The 17,176-nt window shown below is 41.9% G+C and overlaps 1 protein-coding gene across 2 annotated transcripts in view; it reads right to left on the bottom strand.

Moving 5' to 3' along the window:
• The window catches only part of LOC117951926 (polycomb group RING finger protein 3), a 56,473-nt gene extending 40,000 nt beyond the window's left edge, over positions 1-16,473 (bottom strand). For both annotated transcript variants that reach the window (XM_034883915.1, XM_034883916.1), the window contains exon 1: positions 16,346-16,473. The gene's annotated coding sequence lies outside the window, so the exon portion shown is untranslated. The remainder of the gene's footprint in view (positions 1-16,345) is intronic.
• Between the last annotated feature and the right edge of the window lie 703 nt (positions 16,474-17,176).

Below are 17,176 nucleotides of genomic sequence, written 5' to 3'. Positions count from 1 at the left end.
CCCCCCCCCCCCCCGCGACCCCCACCACCACCGCCTAAACCCACTTGACTCCCCAACTGCCTCCCCAATGGGTTGCGGGGCACCACATTATGTGTGAATACGGCCTTATGATGTAGTTTTTGCTGTGAGAAGGGGAAAACATAATGATCATCAACTCCCCGAAACCTGGAAGATTAACATTGATTGGCTTCATTAATAATCAATGGTCAATTTGGCAGGAATGCAATCCACCGTACAGTACTGATAACTAAATGTAGGCCCTGCCTACATGTAATGAGCACAGCTGGCTGCTTCTTGAGTAAAGAAACAAGAGGATTTCAAGTTAACCAGATGTAAAGGTTATTATTATTATTATTATTATTATTATTATTATAGAAATTCTGTGTTGGCAAGGAAACTGTACATTTTCTTTCAAAAGTCTTGCACACTTGAATGAAACTGTAAAGATACCACAGCTTTGGGCACTTTGGTAGTTTACCTGGTGGAGCAGGCACCCATATATAGTTTTACTCCTTAATGCAGCGCCCACAGGTCCGACTCCACCCTGCGGCCCTTTGCTGTGTGTCATTCCCCTTTAACGTCTTGTCCTATTTAAATAAAGGCCTATTAAAAAAAACTAACCACAGCTCTTCCCCAAAATACAAGGCTGTGTAAGCCTTCAGAATATTTACCGTCACAGATATCAAGACAGACAGATTGAACGGCACATTTAAAGTACTCTACTAGGATGCAGTGTGACAGAATTATTTAGAATTTCCTGTGTTACACTTCAGTGTTTATGTTGGATGAGTTAATCGCAGTAACTAAAAAGCTGTTTAAAAAACATATGAACCTGAGGCAACAACATCGCTAACGTCGAGACAACTGAGTGTGACGATTGGACAATATAAAAGGCTGTCAGAGGACTGAATGCGCCTCGTTTCCCCAAAGAAATGTCAAATACTCCCTTTCTTCTTTCAAGTCAGAGCAGTAAGCCCGGCTTTGGTGCAACAGTGTAATCCAGGCTACATGTTGTCACGATGCAAAGCTTTTCTATTCCAGATTATCATCCTCGGGACCACCAGCAGCCGGTCAAATGCTGCTTTATTTTGGCAGGGGTTAGTGCATTAGCCACATGTTGTTCACCGGCCTCACCATCAACGGGTCTCTTCTTTGTTCTAAAAAAGAAATCTCCAAAGTATTGTGGCAGATATGGATGCACTATTTAAAGGTGAATACATATATGCTGCTGACAGAATGGAAGTACATTTCAAATAATGTACTAATGTATAGTAATGCGTACTAATGTATGCATTACTAGAAAGACAAAATATGGATGTAATATGACCACAATTGTTTTCTAACTGCAAAAATAAGTTTGTTATTTTTCTATTAAAAAGGTGCCATGCATGAAAAATTGACTTAATGTGCTTTTTAACATTAATATGCGTTCCCCCAGCCTGCCTATGGTCCCCCGGTGGCTAAATATGGTGATAGGTGGAAAACGAGCCCTGGGTATCCTGCTTTGCCTTTTTGAAAAGGACAGAGCAGGAAAAGGATAGCTCAGATGGGCCGAACTGGAATCTTGCTCCTTCTGAGGTCATAGGGGGCAAGGTTACTTCCCCTTTCTTAGCTTTGGCCGCCCACAGAATTTGGCCCACCCATGACAGAGAGAGTGACACCATTGTCACTCAGTTGGTCAAGGCCGCAACCCCAGCCTCCACCTTTTACAGGTCTCATACTAAAAGAAACAAAAGCTTGGATTTGAGTTTGATTTTGCTTGTATTGTGAGGCCCATTGTAATGGCTCTGACTTAACTAGAAGACAGCGTGACTCTGGCTGTGCTTTTACCGTCCCACACACTTTTTTGAGATCTGAGAGAAGAATCCTTGAGTCTGCACAGCATTCACGCTCAGAGCAGTTGGAGAGGTTTCACGGAGCTTCAGGACATTGACAAAGGTTTTGCAAACATTTTTCATTTCATCAGACGAAAACAAGATGCACTTGTAGTTGTAGCTCCATGAGAAAAGCCAGTGATGTGAGCAGTATCCGATGAGAGAGCAATAGGAAAACCGGAAAACATATGAGGAGTGAGGCAGTGCATCAGTCTGCAATTGTCTTAAATGGTTGTTCATTTTGTGCACCCCCCTCGACAACATGACAACAGACTGGGACTAGGGATGTCATAATACCTCAAATCTAGTAGTTGGTACCAATACCACCAAAAGTACCAAGTACTCCATACCAAAGTCGATAGCACGGTGTGTAAAAAGACAAACCTCAACATTAATTCCTTTAACATTTGAGGGGGGAAGGCGCTCTGTTTCTGTGATGGTGGGCGTTCTTCTTCTTAAGCAATTAACAACAGACTAGAGCACTTGTAGGCGTATGCTGCCTCCGTCAGGTCCGGAATAATTGTATCCCCCGGTACCTAGGGTACTTTAGAACAAGAACTGTCTCGTTTTAGAATTTTGGTACTGACTTGTCACCGAAATACCAGTTCTCAGGACATCCCTGCCTGGGGTAATGAATCTTTTTGAAATATTAGATATAAATATAATGCTCATTGAGGCTCGGGGAAAACAAGTAGAGGCGCTACATCACACAGCAAAAACCAGTCAGCGAGGTGATTTTTAACTGTCTAGTAAATAAATAAATAATTAATAAAGATCAGAGCAGATTCAGCACTGCAGTTGGTTGACAGCTCAATCCCATCGTCTGTCTGCGTCTCTACTAGTAGTGCATCAGAGCAGCATGTTACAACGTGGGGAAAGGTATTGACAAAGCTTGAACAGCCAGAAAGAAAATCTCACTGCTGCACTGCAGGTCAGACACCAGGCTATTGGCAGCTAGACAAGCTTTTACCCAATAACGATCAGAGTAGTGGGACCAGTGGGCCGGGGAGAGGGGGCTTGACTAGTGTCCTTATTTAGGCCAAGTGCTTAAGCAGCACGGCATTGAACATGCAAGGTTCTAACTGTCTCTGAATGGGCCTTTGCGGGGATGACTACACACAGAAGGAAGTGTTGTGTACAGTTTGAAAAACAAAAATGTCTATTTTTATGCTTTAGTAAATGAACCCCCAATCAATAAAGCTGCTTAATAAATAATATTAATATACCACCGTTAAAATCACAGGGAGAGTCCGACAAGTACTCCGATTTAAGTTTATGTTCTGCTTTTTCAGCTGTTTTAAGGAGTATTGTTATTTTTCCTCTCAATTCTTATCATTTTGGTGCTGGTGCTGTTTCTTTGGGGCTGGCTAAAACCTATTTGGGGGGGAGCCAGAAATTTCTCTATGCAGGAGAAGCCCCGGACTTCAGGACCAGCGTTCTGTAATGTGTCTGAGTCAGGACGAGTCAAGCCATTACAGCCCCTGACACTAAAAAAAAAAGATTTGGTTTTGTGATTATGACAGCGCTGGCATTAACCGAGACAGTGTTACAGCGCTGCCTCCAACTGTGGCTGCAGTTTTACAGCCTCACAAAACACACTCACTTAAATTGAATGTCAGCCACTAGTTAGATTTTTATAGGGTTCTCTCTGCGAGTGTCCTGGGGTTTAGTGCTATTTCCCTCCTGCCACGTTCAAAATAATCTGTAGCCTATGAAAGCATGATTAGGACAAAAAAAAAATTGTCATGCAGAGAAAAAAACAAAGGATTGGCTTGTACTAAAAAAGGGGAGTCTAGATTAGGCCTGCACCATTTATCATACAAAATCGGGACATTGTGACAAAGTTTCAATGTTGAAGGCATATATTTTTAAATGGACAACCATGTGTGACGTCAGTGTCTTAACCAGCCTGTCAAAAAATGTCCTTGTCAGAAATGGCTCTTCTTTAATGAACCCAGTGCTGACAGTGTGCAGCGAGTCCACCACCTGCCACTTGCCCAGACAATGCCTTGGTGACACACTGTATTTTAAACCTTTATTTACCCAGGGAGGGTTTGCCACTGAGTATGCATTTTCTTTCAACATCGCCCTGCTTAATATTCTTAGTTACACCCAGTAACTAATATCCCCTACAACTTGCAACTTAGCAGCTCCAACTGGTGCTACTGGGGGTTCTGTACTTTGCTCAAAGTCACATGAAAAGTAGCCAGTATAGAAGGTTATTGTAGTCGTTCCTGCCTTGCCTTTCTCAGCCAAAAGAAGGAATTCAAACAAAAAAAAAGTATTATAGTAAAAAGCTTGAATCATTAACCTTCTGGCCTTTTAAGCCACAGGCTTCACATGCAGTATTTGACGGTTTTTCAAATTAAGGCCTCATTTCCCTTAAGACCTTTACTTCCTGTTGTAAAGAGGATGCTGCCCTTCACTTCCCTTGCACCACTATGCAGTAACAGTAGTATTAAATGGAACAAAGTAAAATAAATAGAGATGATCCGATACCAATACCAGTATTGGTATTGCCTAAAACACTGGTATCAGTATTATAGAATTTTATACACTAATCCAAGAATAAATTCTAAATATTAAATCAAATCAATCAGTCAAAATAGTTTGTTCTTTATCTGTTATAAATTACTGTCAAACTAGATAATAAAAGAATGTTCAGTGGTGTTCATTGTTTTTGTTTGTTCATGTTTCAAAAAAAGAATTTAACCTGAGCCAGACCGACAAAGATAGAAATCATATCCCATCCATACAGGGTTAATATTATACAGCTGTTAAAACATAATAAAATATATGACACATATTAAAGGCTTCTTCAAATTATTCGTTTTGCCAGATATGATTATGAAAAGTGGCAAATGTGAATTTTAGTTTTCAGCAAAACTCAATTTATTGGCTTTTAAAATAACAAACCCTTATTTAGCTGTTAATCAACTAACCAACTCACTGACTCATTGTTTCATCTCTAAAGTAAATGAATTCAAACCGATCCATGAGCGCTACCAGATCGCTCAGTTGGTAGAGCGGGCGCCCATATATAGAGGTTTACTCCTCGACGCAGTGGGCCCGGGTTTGACTCAGACCAGCGGCCCTTTGCTGCATGTCAACCCCCCCCCCCGCCCCCCATCTCTCCCCTTTAATGTCTTCATCTGCCTAAAATGCCCCAAAAATAATCTAAAAATAAAAAAGGACAGCAAAAAAGGACAGCAATCCATTCTACTTCTTCTCAAGTGGATCCAAATTACAGCCGATAAAGACTACTGGCTGACTAATTAGTAGAACGTTCAAAATAACTGCAATAACTCGGTGTATTACAACTGGAACTCGTTTTATATTCTCAGCCATGATGTTTAATTACATACTGACATGTATTCATGGAGAGTCTGATCTTTATTTCCCTTTTCTTAACACTGAAACTGTCACTACTTTTCACCTCTAGCTAACAAGTTCCGCCCCTCTCCTGCAGACCAGACAGACACCTGTCACTTATGCAAAACACACACGGCTCAGAGAAAAGTCGTGAGGTCAAAGTAGTGCTCTTCTGAAGCTCTTGGCCTACTGACCTCCATGATAATGACACCAGAGATCCTGAGGGCCAGGGAGAGTTTGGGGGAAGGGGAAGTGGTCTGGGACACCACCACCCTATACAGTGAAATCAGCTCTGCTAGGAGGGGCCATTGGAAGTCATATTGCTTTAAATGAGGGAGGGAGGAAAACCCATTTGATTGAACCAATAAAATGTTAGAAAACAGTCATAAATTTAAAAAATTGCTTCTTTTATCCCAACTAAAACATATATAAAGGACTACTTTTCAATCCAGGTCTGTGTCATCTAGACGAACGATGTGTTGTCGCCCTCCGTGGCGCCAGTGCACGGAGATTGGTGGACCTCCGAGGCACGTCGCGCATCATCCGGTGGATCTCGGCAGAACTCGGCTCGGCTGGGGGAAGCCACACACTCTTCATCTTAACACACCTCCCACCAGTGTTGCCAACTCTTCTCTAATGAAAGTAGCTCAGTGTTTCCCACAGATTAGAAGCAATGTGTGAAAGGAGGGAAGTGTGATGTCATTCACTCATTTGCATATTTGTGACATCATTACGCAATCATTTGCATGAACCTTCGTGGTTGTGTCAAGGTAGATAGAAATAGAAATATGTAGCCAAATAATCACATAATCAACACAGGAATTCATTTCACCTTATAATTATTACTTAGCCCCTATCTTTCAACAACTTTCTCGGGAGGTAAAAAGGTAAAAAGACTTCTCAAATAAGGCTGGCTTGCCCGGGGCCAGGCCTGCTCAGCTGCGTCTTTCTCCCGTCGCGACCCGCTGTCTCTCCTACCTACACCGCCCCCCCGCAACCTGTCCCTTCTCCCCTTCTACCTGCCTACGCACACAGGGAGGGGAGGGGAGGGGCTGTTCCTCTGCTCCTCGTAAAACCGATTCAGAGAGAGGTGACTGTTTTGGCAGCCACAGGAGAGAAATACCTCACGTGGCGTTGGACAACGCTGGCGACTGTGCAGTCTTTTCAACAGGAAGTCAGCAGATTTGTCGCTTGTCACTTTTATGGAGAAAAAAAAAGTCGCTAAGTTGGCAAAACTGTGAGACAGCCGCTGTGTGCACGGATGTGTGTGTGTGTGTGTGTGTGTGTGTGTGTGTGTGTAGAGAGACAGGAGGAGGAGAGCAGGTAGCAGCTGAATGAGTGTTTTAAACAGCATTAAAAATAAAATAACAACAATAATAATAATAATAATAATAATAATAATAAAAAAACGCAATGTGTGGCAGCCGGTGATGATTGTATGCGCACCGCCGCTAATTAGTCTATGTGTGGGAAACACTGTAACTAGCACCAGCTCCAAAAGTCGCTAAACGTAGCTAGATGACGGCATATGCTCTTTGAATATTTATAATGTCATTATGCAATCATTTGCATAAAGCTTAGTGGTTATGTCAGCAGGTAGATAGAAAGAATTTGAAATCTTTACCAAAATAAATAAAATGATTAATAAAACTCACTACAGGAATTTGCAGTATATTAAATTATCATTACTACTTAGGTAGCCCATATTTGAAGTAAACACATTTTACTGAGGGAGGGAGAAAAATCAATAAATGGTCAAAGAAGGTAGAGAAAAGTAGCAAATGTTTGATATTCTTTCCTTTTTAAATGACTTGAATGATGATTGTCAGCTCTTGATCTGATTGACCCTTTTCAAACAGCAATCGGTCAACCAATCTGTTATTTATACATATTTTTAGACTGAACACATGGCAATAATTTACCATTTCTACTTCTCAGAGCAAACCTATTCAAATGCACCATTCAATCTGCGGTGGAGAAGAGACTTGCTGCAACACGGAGGATGCAATGAGCCATTACGTGGGTTTGTTGGTTAACAGGCTCAGTGCCGTGTAGGGCTGTCTCGCTTTACCAGTTCTGACCACAAACAGGGGGTTCCGAGCCACAGGCAAAGACAGGGTGAGTCAGGGATGACAGTTATTACCCATTTACTGTACAAGCTGGTCTGAAGTACAAGGCAAGCAAGTAATTAATTCCTCATTTGGCCCACCGACGTTCATTTACAAAGGCTTTCTGGGCTCGTTAAACCGACAGAGACGCTAAATACAGCTGTCACTTGTGTGTCCCTCTGTAACAGACTTTCCTGGGGAAGTAAGTGCAAACACAGACCTGCGCTGACCCTTGACCAGGGTTTTTCAAAACAGCTGTCAGAACACTAAATGAAAGCTGACCTGTTTTATTGTCCGCTTGGTCCTTTTAAGAGGGCCTCAGTCCACAATACTGCAAGGTGAAATTGTGCGATTATTGCCATACAATGGTGTTCGTAACAACTTCCTAACAAATCTTCCATCTGAAATTAAGTTTACACCATATACCTCTTTCTCAAGTCTTATTTCATGCCAGTGAGAAGAAGCAAAGCACTCTTGTCCACAACACCAATCATTTGTTGAGTTTGAATTATTGACCTGAAAGCTGAGTGGACAGCAGGACTCTAGTAATTACTGTTTAACAAAACAAACAAAAAGCACTAAGAAATCACTTTCAAGTTAATATAGGTTAAAGCATTTATGACCAGTGGCCACAATATTCTCTATAACAAAGGAAGTGATACAATTTAAGTTTTGGTGATCTCCTGCTTTAAATGTTGAGCAGTTAGATCACAAATACTCCAAATTCTGTGGGAGAAATCTATATATATATATATATATATTGTCATGTTTATCCTACTTCTTATAGCTTAGTTTTCTTTTATCTTGCCACGATTTCTCTAAATAATAATATGGAACCTAATATTGTAAAGGTGACTAATGCATTCAGTAAATTCCTATTTCATTTTGGCTTTGGCTCTACCAACTCAGGGAGTCGCCCAGAAAAGTTGGTTAGCGCGGTGGCAAGTGCCCTTTTTTCCACCAAGTCACAGACTGAGGGCAGCATTAATGTAGTCCCAATCGTTTCTTTAAAAAAGGTCCAGTGTGTAACTTTTGTAGTTGTTCTTTATCAAAATCTGTAGTGCCCTAGACAAGCTTGAGATTTTACATTTGCACTTGCATGCCCTGGGGTAGGACTCTCATTAGTCATGCGCCATCTTGAAATACGTTAGCTGGTAAGGTACATACAGGACGTACTGCTCTGCCTTTTGCTGTCACTTGTTAAACTCACAGGTGCTGCTAATGCTGCTAATGGGTATCATCACTTCCTGACACATGGAGGACCACACGTTCTCTTAATACATTGTGTAGCGGAGGGGGACATAGAGGAGATTGGGAATCTTCGGAAATAAGAGGCTGCTGCGAGCCGCCGTGCAGGTTAAACTTACCAGCGGGCGAGCAGACCGGCCGGAGCGGCCTCGAAACACTACCAGCCCACCGGGAAAATTCTAGACTCCATTCCGTCTCATGCATGCATTCAAAATCCAAGTTTCAGGAACAGGAGTCCTCTTCTTTACCCAAAAAAAGGTTATTGAAAATAATAAAAGACCGGCTTTTTGAAGCGTGAAGGCTACCGTGGCTGAATCGTAACCTACTTTGAACTACGTGGTGGAAGAGAGTTGATTGCAGTATACGATCTCATTGCTAGATGGGAGAAAATCCTACACATTAGACCTTTAATAGTAGAATCATGGACAGAATTGGGAAATTGAGAAATTCTGAAATGGTAGATTCCATTAGGCCCTACATTTAGAGATTAAGGAGATTTGAAATTATGACTAAGCTTTCAACCGAGCTGTCTTAATGTACCTATAGGTTAAAACAATTCTTTAAAAAAAAACCATTAAAAAAAAGAATTCCCTGTGGCCTGGTGGGCCACCATACTTGCAAAACACCGGGGGAAACACTGCAACTACTGCACAACATGTGAGGTCTATCCTGAACAAACAGCTGGGTGTTTTGGTGCTTTTAGCTACCCAACTAGCCAATGTCTCACCATTTTACAAAAATCAATGAACAACCTGCCATAAACTAACTTTATTAGAGGCAAACTCATTCATGATCAGGTACCAGTCAAGACCAGTACAGAAAACTTAACAAGTGTAACCTCTCCTGTTAAGATAGACAAGACACAGTTATGAATAGCACAGTTACAGTATTAAAGCCAGGTGGAAGGTTAAATCACCTAAAAAGCCCAAAGATAAATCTTTTCGGAGCAGTTTTCACCATCCATACACACACCATGTACACTGTTGTTGTCCATTCCTTTAATTTTAGTCTAAATAATTCCTAATTTCTGCTTTTCTAACTCAAACATTAGGTTTAATTTCCTTATTTATTGGCCATAAATTCCAAAAATAACTAATACGAAAGTTAATGTTACATAGTGTTGAAAACGTCCAAAAAGTGACAAACATTGAAAAAAGGGAGTGGGCGAAAGAAAAAGGAGAAAAAAAAAGGGAAGGGACAGAGCCGTAAGGAAAAGTCAAAAACACTGATTAAAAAGCGTCAACAAAATTGTTGACGAGAAGACAACACAAGGGTCAAGAACAACCTGGTTCTCCCCCGGATACGTCTCAGGAGTAAAACGGACAGAACGTCAACCTTTAAAACATCAAAAGTAGCCTTCCACTTTCTCCACCTTAAATCTGTCTGTCAGCTGGTGTTTTAATGTCAACATAAAAGCAAGTCAAACCATTTAAATGCACACATGTTTCATGTTTCGACATGAAGCAGACGGTTGGTGAAAGCACAAGCAAGGCCGTGAGTCTTCTCTGGAGAGTCTAAACAGCCAGCGTTGCTCAATCTGACCCAAGGATATTAATCTGCACTGATTTAATGTGTATCATTCTGCCCTCTTAACATTTTTACAACCATTTTCGTCAGTGTGGGATTCTATGTCCTCTAGTCTGAACAGCAACTCAGGAAAATGAATCACCACTATTGGATTCAGAAGGGTTTCTTAACCTATGGTCTTAATACTGCTTCTAATCTCTTGGCTGATCTTCTGTTGTTACTGCTTGCTCCAGTTAAGAGGGACATTGTTCCCTGATCTAAATACAGGAGACAAGAGGAGGAGGAAAAGATGTCCAACTCTCCAAATTCTACTTCTTGGCCTGGTAATAACACGTTGATACCATAACAACCGAACTGCTCCAAGTACAGGTGTGAGCACACACGCGACACATGTAGGACTAGGGCTGGGACGATTCGTCGACATGGTCAACGTCATTGACCGCCTCGGTGCGTCGGCGCAAATAAATTGTGGTGACGTGTCGCATCTAAAAATAACATGGCTGCCTTCAGCAACAGCGTGAGTATGGATTCCTCACAACAACACGTTGAGAAAAAGGATGGCCACGGTCTTAAGTGTGTGAGTATTTCACTCTCAACGTCAACAACACCATGGTAGTCTGTAGACTTTGTAAAATTATCCCTGAGTCAGGATATTAGCGGCAAAACACCGTAAGTTCTGCTCACCTACACCTCTCCAGCCTCTCCCTTATTCTTATTAATAGTTTGGGACAGCCATATTGAGGACGCAATGAGAGCAAATTGACCACTGACCGTGGGATTGACCACATCCAAAAGTTCTTACTATGCCATTTTTCCCCCACTGGCATTTTGTCCTCAGGATTGTCCATCCTTTCAATAAATAGATTATTAAAAGTGGAGGAAAGGGCTCTGAAATAGCACGCTACCCAACTGGCAGCTAGTTGGACATTTTGGGTATCCATTCCCTTAAAAAGGTCAGCGCTATAAACTAGATGCTTGCTACTTGTCAAATGCTCAAATTTGCATGATAAGTTTAACTTGATGTAAAAGGAACTATACATTTGAGAAGTTTCAATCTCTAAATTCTAAATGAATTGATTTTGCTGATTTAAGTGGTGGTGTGACTGGGCCTTTAGGCCATCTTCAGACTGAAGACAGCCCGCATGACTAAAAGGCAGCGCCCTCAGTCATGTCAATAAGACCTCTGTGTTGACACAGCACCAGTCACTCAGCAGAGGGCTTCTGGTAAAGGAAAAGACAAAAGGGGGGTTGTCTGGTAAAGAAGTTAAACTTGGCTCAACCTTTGCTGTAATGCAGTGACAACTACTAAAGTATACTTTGACAACAAGGCAATTCTACTTTTCATACAATTGTCAAGACACAGGATCAAATACTTGTTGCTGTGGTAACTTAAGAGTTGTATCATAAATAGGGCTTTCCTTAGATTTTGGATCTATCGTATGATAAGTGTTATCTGCACCTGGTTTTACAGGCTTCATTACAGTAAATTCATGTACTTTTCTGAATTTAGACTGCTCTACCTGTTGGATTATTTACCTTCAACCCACTAAAGTCAAATCATTTCTGAAGAAAATATATCAAAAATGTCATTGACTTTTTGAGCACCAATAGTCAACCGTACAATGTCGCCACAATATCGTCATCGAGGTATTTGGTCAAGAATATCGTGAGGTTTGATTTCCTTTGTATCGCCCAGCTCATCATAAACCACTGTGCAGTTTTTCAATATCTGATAAGCCTTTTAAACCCTTGGAGGTTTAAGTGAAAGTGGACTTTTCCAGCATGTTTCAGCACCTCATGGGTACCTGAAGTAACTGATTTCAGGTTACATGATTGGCCGCCGCAGCGTGACGTCAGATTGTGTTTCTCCTTTAGTTGAGTCGGCCTCAACCTTTTGCTGCAGGCCACTGCGTTTTTCCCACCCCTCCCAAACCTCATCACCTGCATTCAAAAGGCATGGGAGAACCTGCCTTTCCCCGCACCGTTGGACGGCCAGCACAGGCAGTGTGAATGCAGCCTTAAAGCTGTTGCATGCTTGTTACGTTCAGCGTGTTCATCCACGTGATTGCCACAAACGGCCTGGTTCTTCATACCGATCGCAGTCAGAGCAGCTCAAGGAAGGAACTTCTTTCCTCCTGTAGCCAATCATTAGACGTTGTTACAAAATATTGGGAGTGCGTGGCTCGGCGATCAGACTCTCTGCGCGCAGTCGCCAAGGCCGCGTTTGCGTCATATCGCCGTCCACACACATATTTCCTATGGCTATATCAAGTGTAGATTATCAACTTTTCTCATCAATAAATCAGACATAATATAAATGACACTGGACTGTCTGGTCCAAATACCACCTTGGCTGCACAATGTGGCTGAATACTGCAACAGTAATCCATTTTCTCTTTCTACAGAATTTTTCTCTCAGTTCTAATCAAATGTTTTAAGAAACCGTGTTGCGGAGAACGAGAGACTGAGGAATTCAACAGCTTCTCCAAACTGCTGTTTCATTTGCAGTTGAGGGATTCTCCACAGTTCCTCCGTAGCTCGTTTAGGAAGCTGCCTGAGATAATTTCCTGTCAGAAGGAAAAGACAAATGCACCTTCTGGAGGGTGGGCTAAATCACTTCTTTTTCATTATCAAGCAGTCCTTGTCCTAAAGAGGACATATCCTGCTCGCCTGTCCTGTACTGCCGAGTCTCTGGCTGCAAAGGGGGATGATAACATTGTTTAAACAGAACGTGGATGAATTTGTTGGGGCAATGGGTCAAAATAAATGGCCTTTTGCACCCAGTCATTATGCATTAGAAATCCTGCCATGACATTAAAAAAAAAAAATAAATACTCATGTGCTATTTAATTTCAGGTCAGAGGTTAACTGTCCAGAGAAGCTGCGGGTCATTTGGGGTTTCACTGCAAAGTAAGCAGAAACCTGACATGCTTGGCCAGTAAGCGCTGTCTTATGTAGCAGCCATATCATATGGTATCTCTTTAGTATAAGCCAAGTAACATTCAGCTGGCCAAAAACCATCATTCAGGTCTGTGAGGTCCTTCAGTGGGCTTTGAAAGGAGTCCAGGAAGACGTAAAAACACAACTGTTTAACTTCACCAGTGTACATTACAACGGGTGGCTGTGACAGAGAAAAGCATCCTTTCGCTTCTGGAATCAAGCTGGTGTACTTTTCCAAAAAGAAAGGAAATCCAATCAAAAGGTTGAGTAAAAAATAAATAAACAAACAGCCCCAGAGAGGCTGGACATATATTCCATTAATGTTACCTGCTCGACTCAGCCGCGGTGCCCCTTCCTCCTGTTTCTATGCAGATTAGTACCCCCTCATGCGTGAGGCGAGCGTGGCTGGTTGTCATAGCAGGAAACTGCTGTGACCTAACGCGACACACACAGAACGTCGGAGGTGTGTTGCTTTTGATTCTCGGCATGTCATAATACAGAAGACACATTTCGTGTCAAAAGAAACTGAGGCAGCAAAAAACATAAAGAAAACACGGCTGGCTAAACTATTTAAACACGGCAGGATTGTCCAGCACCCCCGTCTGTCACTACCAATGGCTGTGCAGTGATTGGTCACAATTCTCTCCGACCAATCAGTAGCCTCCAGGTTTTACATCACTTTTTGGTATCGCCTCAGCTGGCTTGGAACCTCGACTGAGGTGATACTAAAAAAAAAAGTACCTGTTAACAGGTACCAGGGACTTTATTTTCCACAATGGAAAACCCCAAAAGGCGAGTAGATTCGAGGCTTGTCGAGTAGGTACCATGCTGTGGAAAAACGCCATTAGATCTCGTTCCTCTGATGGTATCACGCATCAGGGAGCGCCTCGGCTGTTAAAACACAAGGACGCTGGGTCCAGTTTAGATTAGAGATGGTCCGATACATTTCTTGCTTTCCGATACAGATTCTGAAAACCAAACTTGCATATCGGCTAATACAGAGCACTGATCAGATACCAGTTTGTCATTTTTTTTATTATTATGTTTTAACAACTGTATACTACTATCCCTGTACGGATGTGATATGCTTTCTACCTTTGATGTGGGTCCGGCTCAGGTTAAACTCATAACTCTTTCACTCATTGTGAAACATAAGCAAACACCACAAAACTTTCTTTTATCCAGTTTGACAGTCAGGTATAAAAGGAAAAAGAACATAAACTACTTTAACGTAGAATTTCTTTAGGTTTTGGGTATCAGTTAAAGGATCAGTTTATGAACTCCTGTACTTCCCGATACTAGAGTTTTAGACGGTATCAGAGGCATTACCTATACTGGTATCGGTTTCGGAACATCTCTAGTTTAGATGCAGCATGTTACAGAAATTCTAGGCTATTGAGGCTCACAAATGCAGAGAAAACACTTCACAAATGTAATAATTACCAGGAAAAAATGTGAGTCAAGCGCTTTAAATAACCACCCTGTTATTCAGGTTCTGGAGGTTCATATTTTTTCCGTTGCCTTCCACTCCCATTTGAAGTGTCCAACATGCACGATGAAGCCTGGGGCAACTTTAATGTCAATATACAGACACAGATATTTAACACTCTGGTCTGTGGTTTAGCCTGCATGCAAACATTGATTTGATCATGTGCCGATCATAAAGGTGTCTAGACGTCTAGGCTAAGATTTTAGCTATCGGGGTGCATGTCAGAGTTGTTTCAACGGCATTTCAGTGACTTTATTTAAAAAAAGTGAAGGTCTTACTTACTACTAACTACGCAATAAAGGGAACACTGCACTTGTCTCAAGTCATTACTGTCCTGCAAACCTTGTTTTGTTTAAGTAAAAAAAAAGGGCTAAAAGCATATTTCAAAATGGATTTTTAACAAATGTGTTTCTGTATTTAAGAAAAATGTGTCACATTTAAATAAAAAGTCAGATCCCCAACATCCCTATCAAAAAGGTCCAAACATTTTATTCCAAAGAAAAATGCTTTGAAAGTTATTTTGTGTCTGACATGGTTTTCCCACAACACAGCTGAATTAACTCCTTAAACATATTCATAAAATTACACTTCAATCCGTTCCCCAGAATCTATGAGTATGCAAATGCTTTTCATTTCAAAAGTCGGAACCACTGGACACAAGATGTCTCCTCCCTAATTAAAAAGCCCATGTTCATGTTCACCTTCGTGTGTGTGTGTGTGTGTGTGTGTGTGTGTTTACTGGAGGCCATATCCATCACATTGATGTCTGGAAGCCTGCTCCTACGTTCAAACTCAATCTAATGTGAGCAGAGAGAGAAAGTTTCCTTCTCCAGCAGATCAGAGTGAAGGAGGACACCAAGGACTCAGTTACAGACATGAATGGTTTGTTAAGTCAAGTTTGTTTACAGTATAGCCCTTAATATGAGGCGGAGAGACGGTGCTTCTATACAGACAACCACGTTTAGCAGTTTAAACCTAGACACCTACACCGTTTAACCTGCTAATCACCCCCAACCATGCTTCTTGTGTTGCAGAGTCCGCTGTGGGAAAAAAAAAGTTGAGGAACCCCCAGAATCTAAAGCCTGCTCCTGTCCTGTGTCACTCTGAGTGAAGATGAGATATTTAGCTGCATCTCGCCCCAAAAAACTACACAGACTTGTTGGCTGCTCTTTGCATGCCTTTCCCCCCCCCAACACAATGTCACACCGGGCTCCTCGCTGCAGCAGTCTGGCGAGGGGCGACATCCACCCTGAAGAAGAAAAAATGCACCAACTTTCTGTCTTGATTTAATCTAGACCTCATGTAGATCCTCCACACACACGCGCGCGCGCGCGCGCTGAACTTTGGACGGCAGGAGGAAGACGTTAGCCTAATGGTGGACCATGATGTTTTTTTTCAAGAACATTCTGGCTGAATGGGAAAGAAGAATTGGTGTTTGGCTGAGAGGAACAACAGCATTTAAACATGACGAGACAGGCAGTGAGGCGGCTGCCAGAGCTTCTTCTCCGGGCCAGCTAACAGTGTGCATCCAGGCTAGCATTAAAGCCGCTTTTCAACGCACGTTTCCCCTTAAAAACCCCATCCCCGGTGTGCAACTGCAGGGCCCGGCGCCGCCATACACCACCACATAGACACATAAAACAACACGTATAGCATGCCCCGTAGCACCAAGCGGAAAGAGACATGCGAAAAATGAGGAGGAGGGGGCACGAACCGGGACCGTAAACCGGCGATAGACACACCGGAGACGGAACATGAAGAGACCAAGTCTAGTTAGACGAACTAACCTGTTTGGGAGCAGCACGGTCCGCTGGATATTGGGTTGAATCCGAGTTAAATCCACTATCAGTACAACAAAGAGGCGAAAATGACCGAGCGGCCGCGGAACAGGCCGAAACAACACTCCTGGAGCAGTGAGGCGCATGCGCAGAGCGTAGCCGGAGGTGGAGGGGGAAGAGGGGGGTGCATGAGTGCAACTAATTCTTAAAATTGATCCGCTGAGTGTGTAATTAATTATTCATCTTAAGGAAATAGCCTGACTCGATGGTTGTTTTCGTTGTGTGTGGGACATAAAGTCAACACAAATAAAGTATACCTTAGCTGCAATACACTCGTTAGTCTCACTTTCCACACAAATAGGTTCATATATAAAAAATAAAATAAAATAAAAAGTATAAGCAGAGTACACATTTTTATTGGAATTCCGCAACAATAACAAACTACATATATCTATTTATAATATTGTGACTATCATAAAACAGATGAGATGCTGGTAGTGAACAATCGCTTAAAAAAAATTATAAAACAAATTAGATCTGTTTTTTAAAATCAATTTCCACAGTTAAGAATGAACTTTTTTTTTTTTTAAATACAGCCAACAGAGTATTTAAAGTGCTCAGAATAATGGAAATACGAACACACTGCTGAGGAAGATTTGAGATGATCAGAAGCCCAGAGCAGTTAAATGCCAAAGGACGTTGTGGTAGGATTTGTCAGCTAACTAAGAAAAAGTCAGAACTTTACTGATCCATGTGTCAAGGATGTTTTTACACAATGTGATGTGATGAGGTTCCCTCTAGGCTGCACTTCTAGTGGAGAAAATGTGATGCAGTGCCGTA

The sequence above is a fragment of the Etheostoma cragini genome, chromosome 10 (genome assembly GCF_013103735.1).
Source record: "Etheostoma cragini isolate CJK2018 chromosome 10, CSU_Ecrag_1.0, whole genome shotgun sequence".
NCBI classification, from domain to species: domain Eukaryota; kingdom Metazoa; phylum Chordata; class Actinopteri; order Perciformes; family Percidae; genus Etheostoma; species Etheostoma cragini.
Note: the sequence above shows the minus strand (reverse complement) of the source record. Positions and strands in the feature narration are given on the sequence as shown.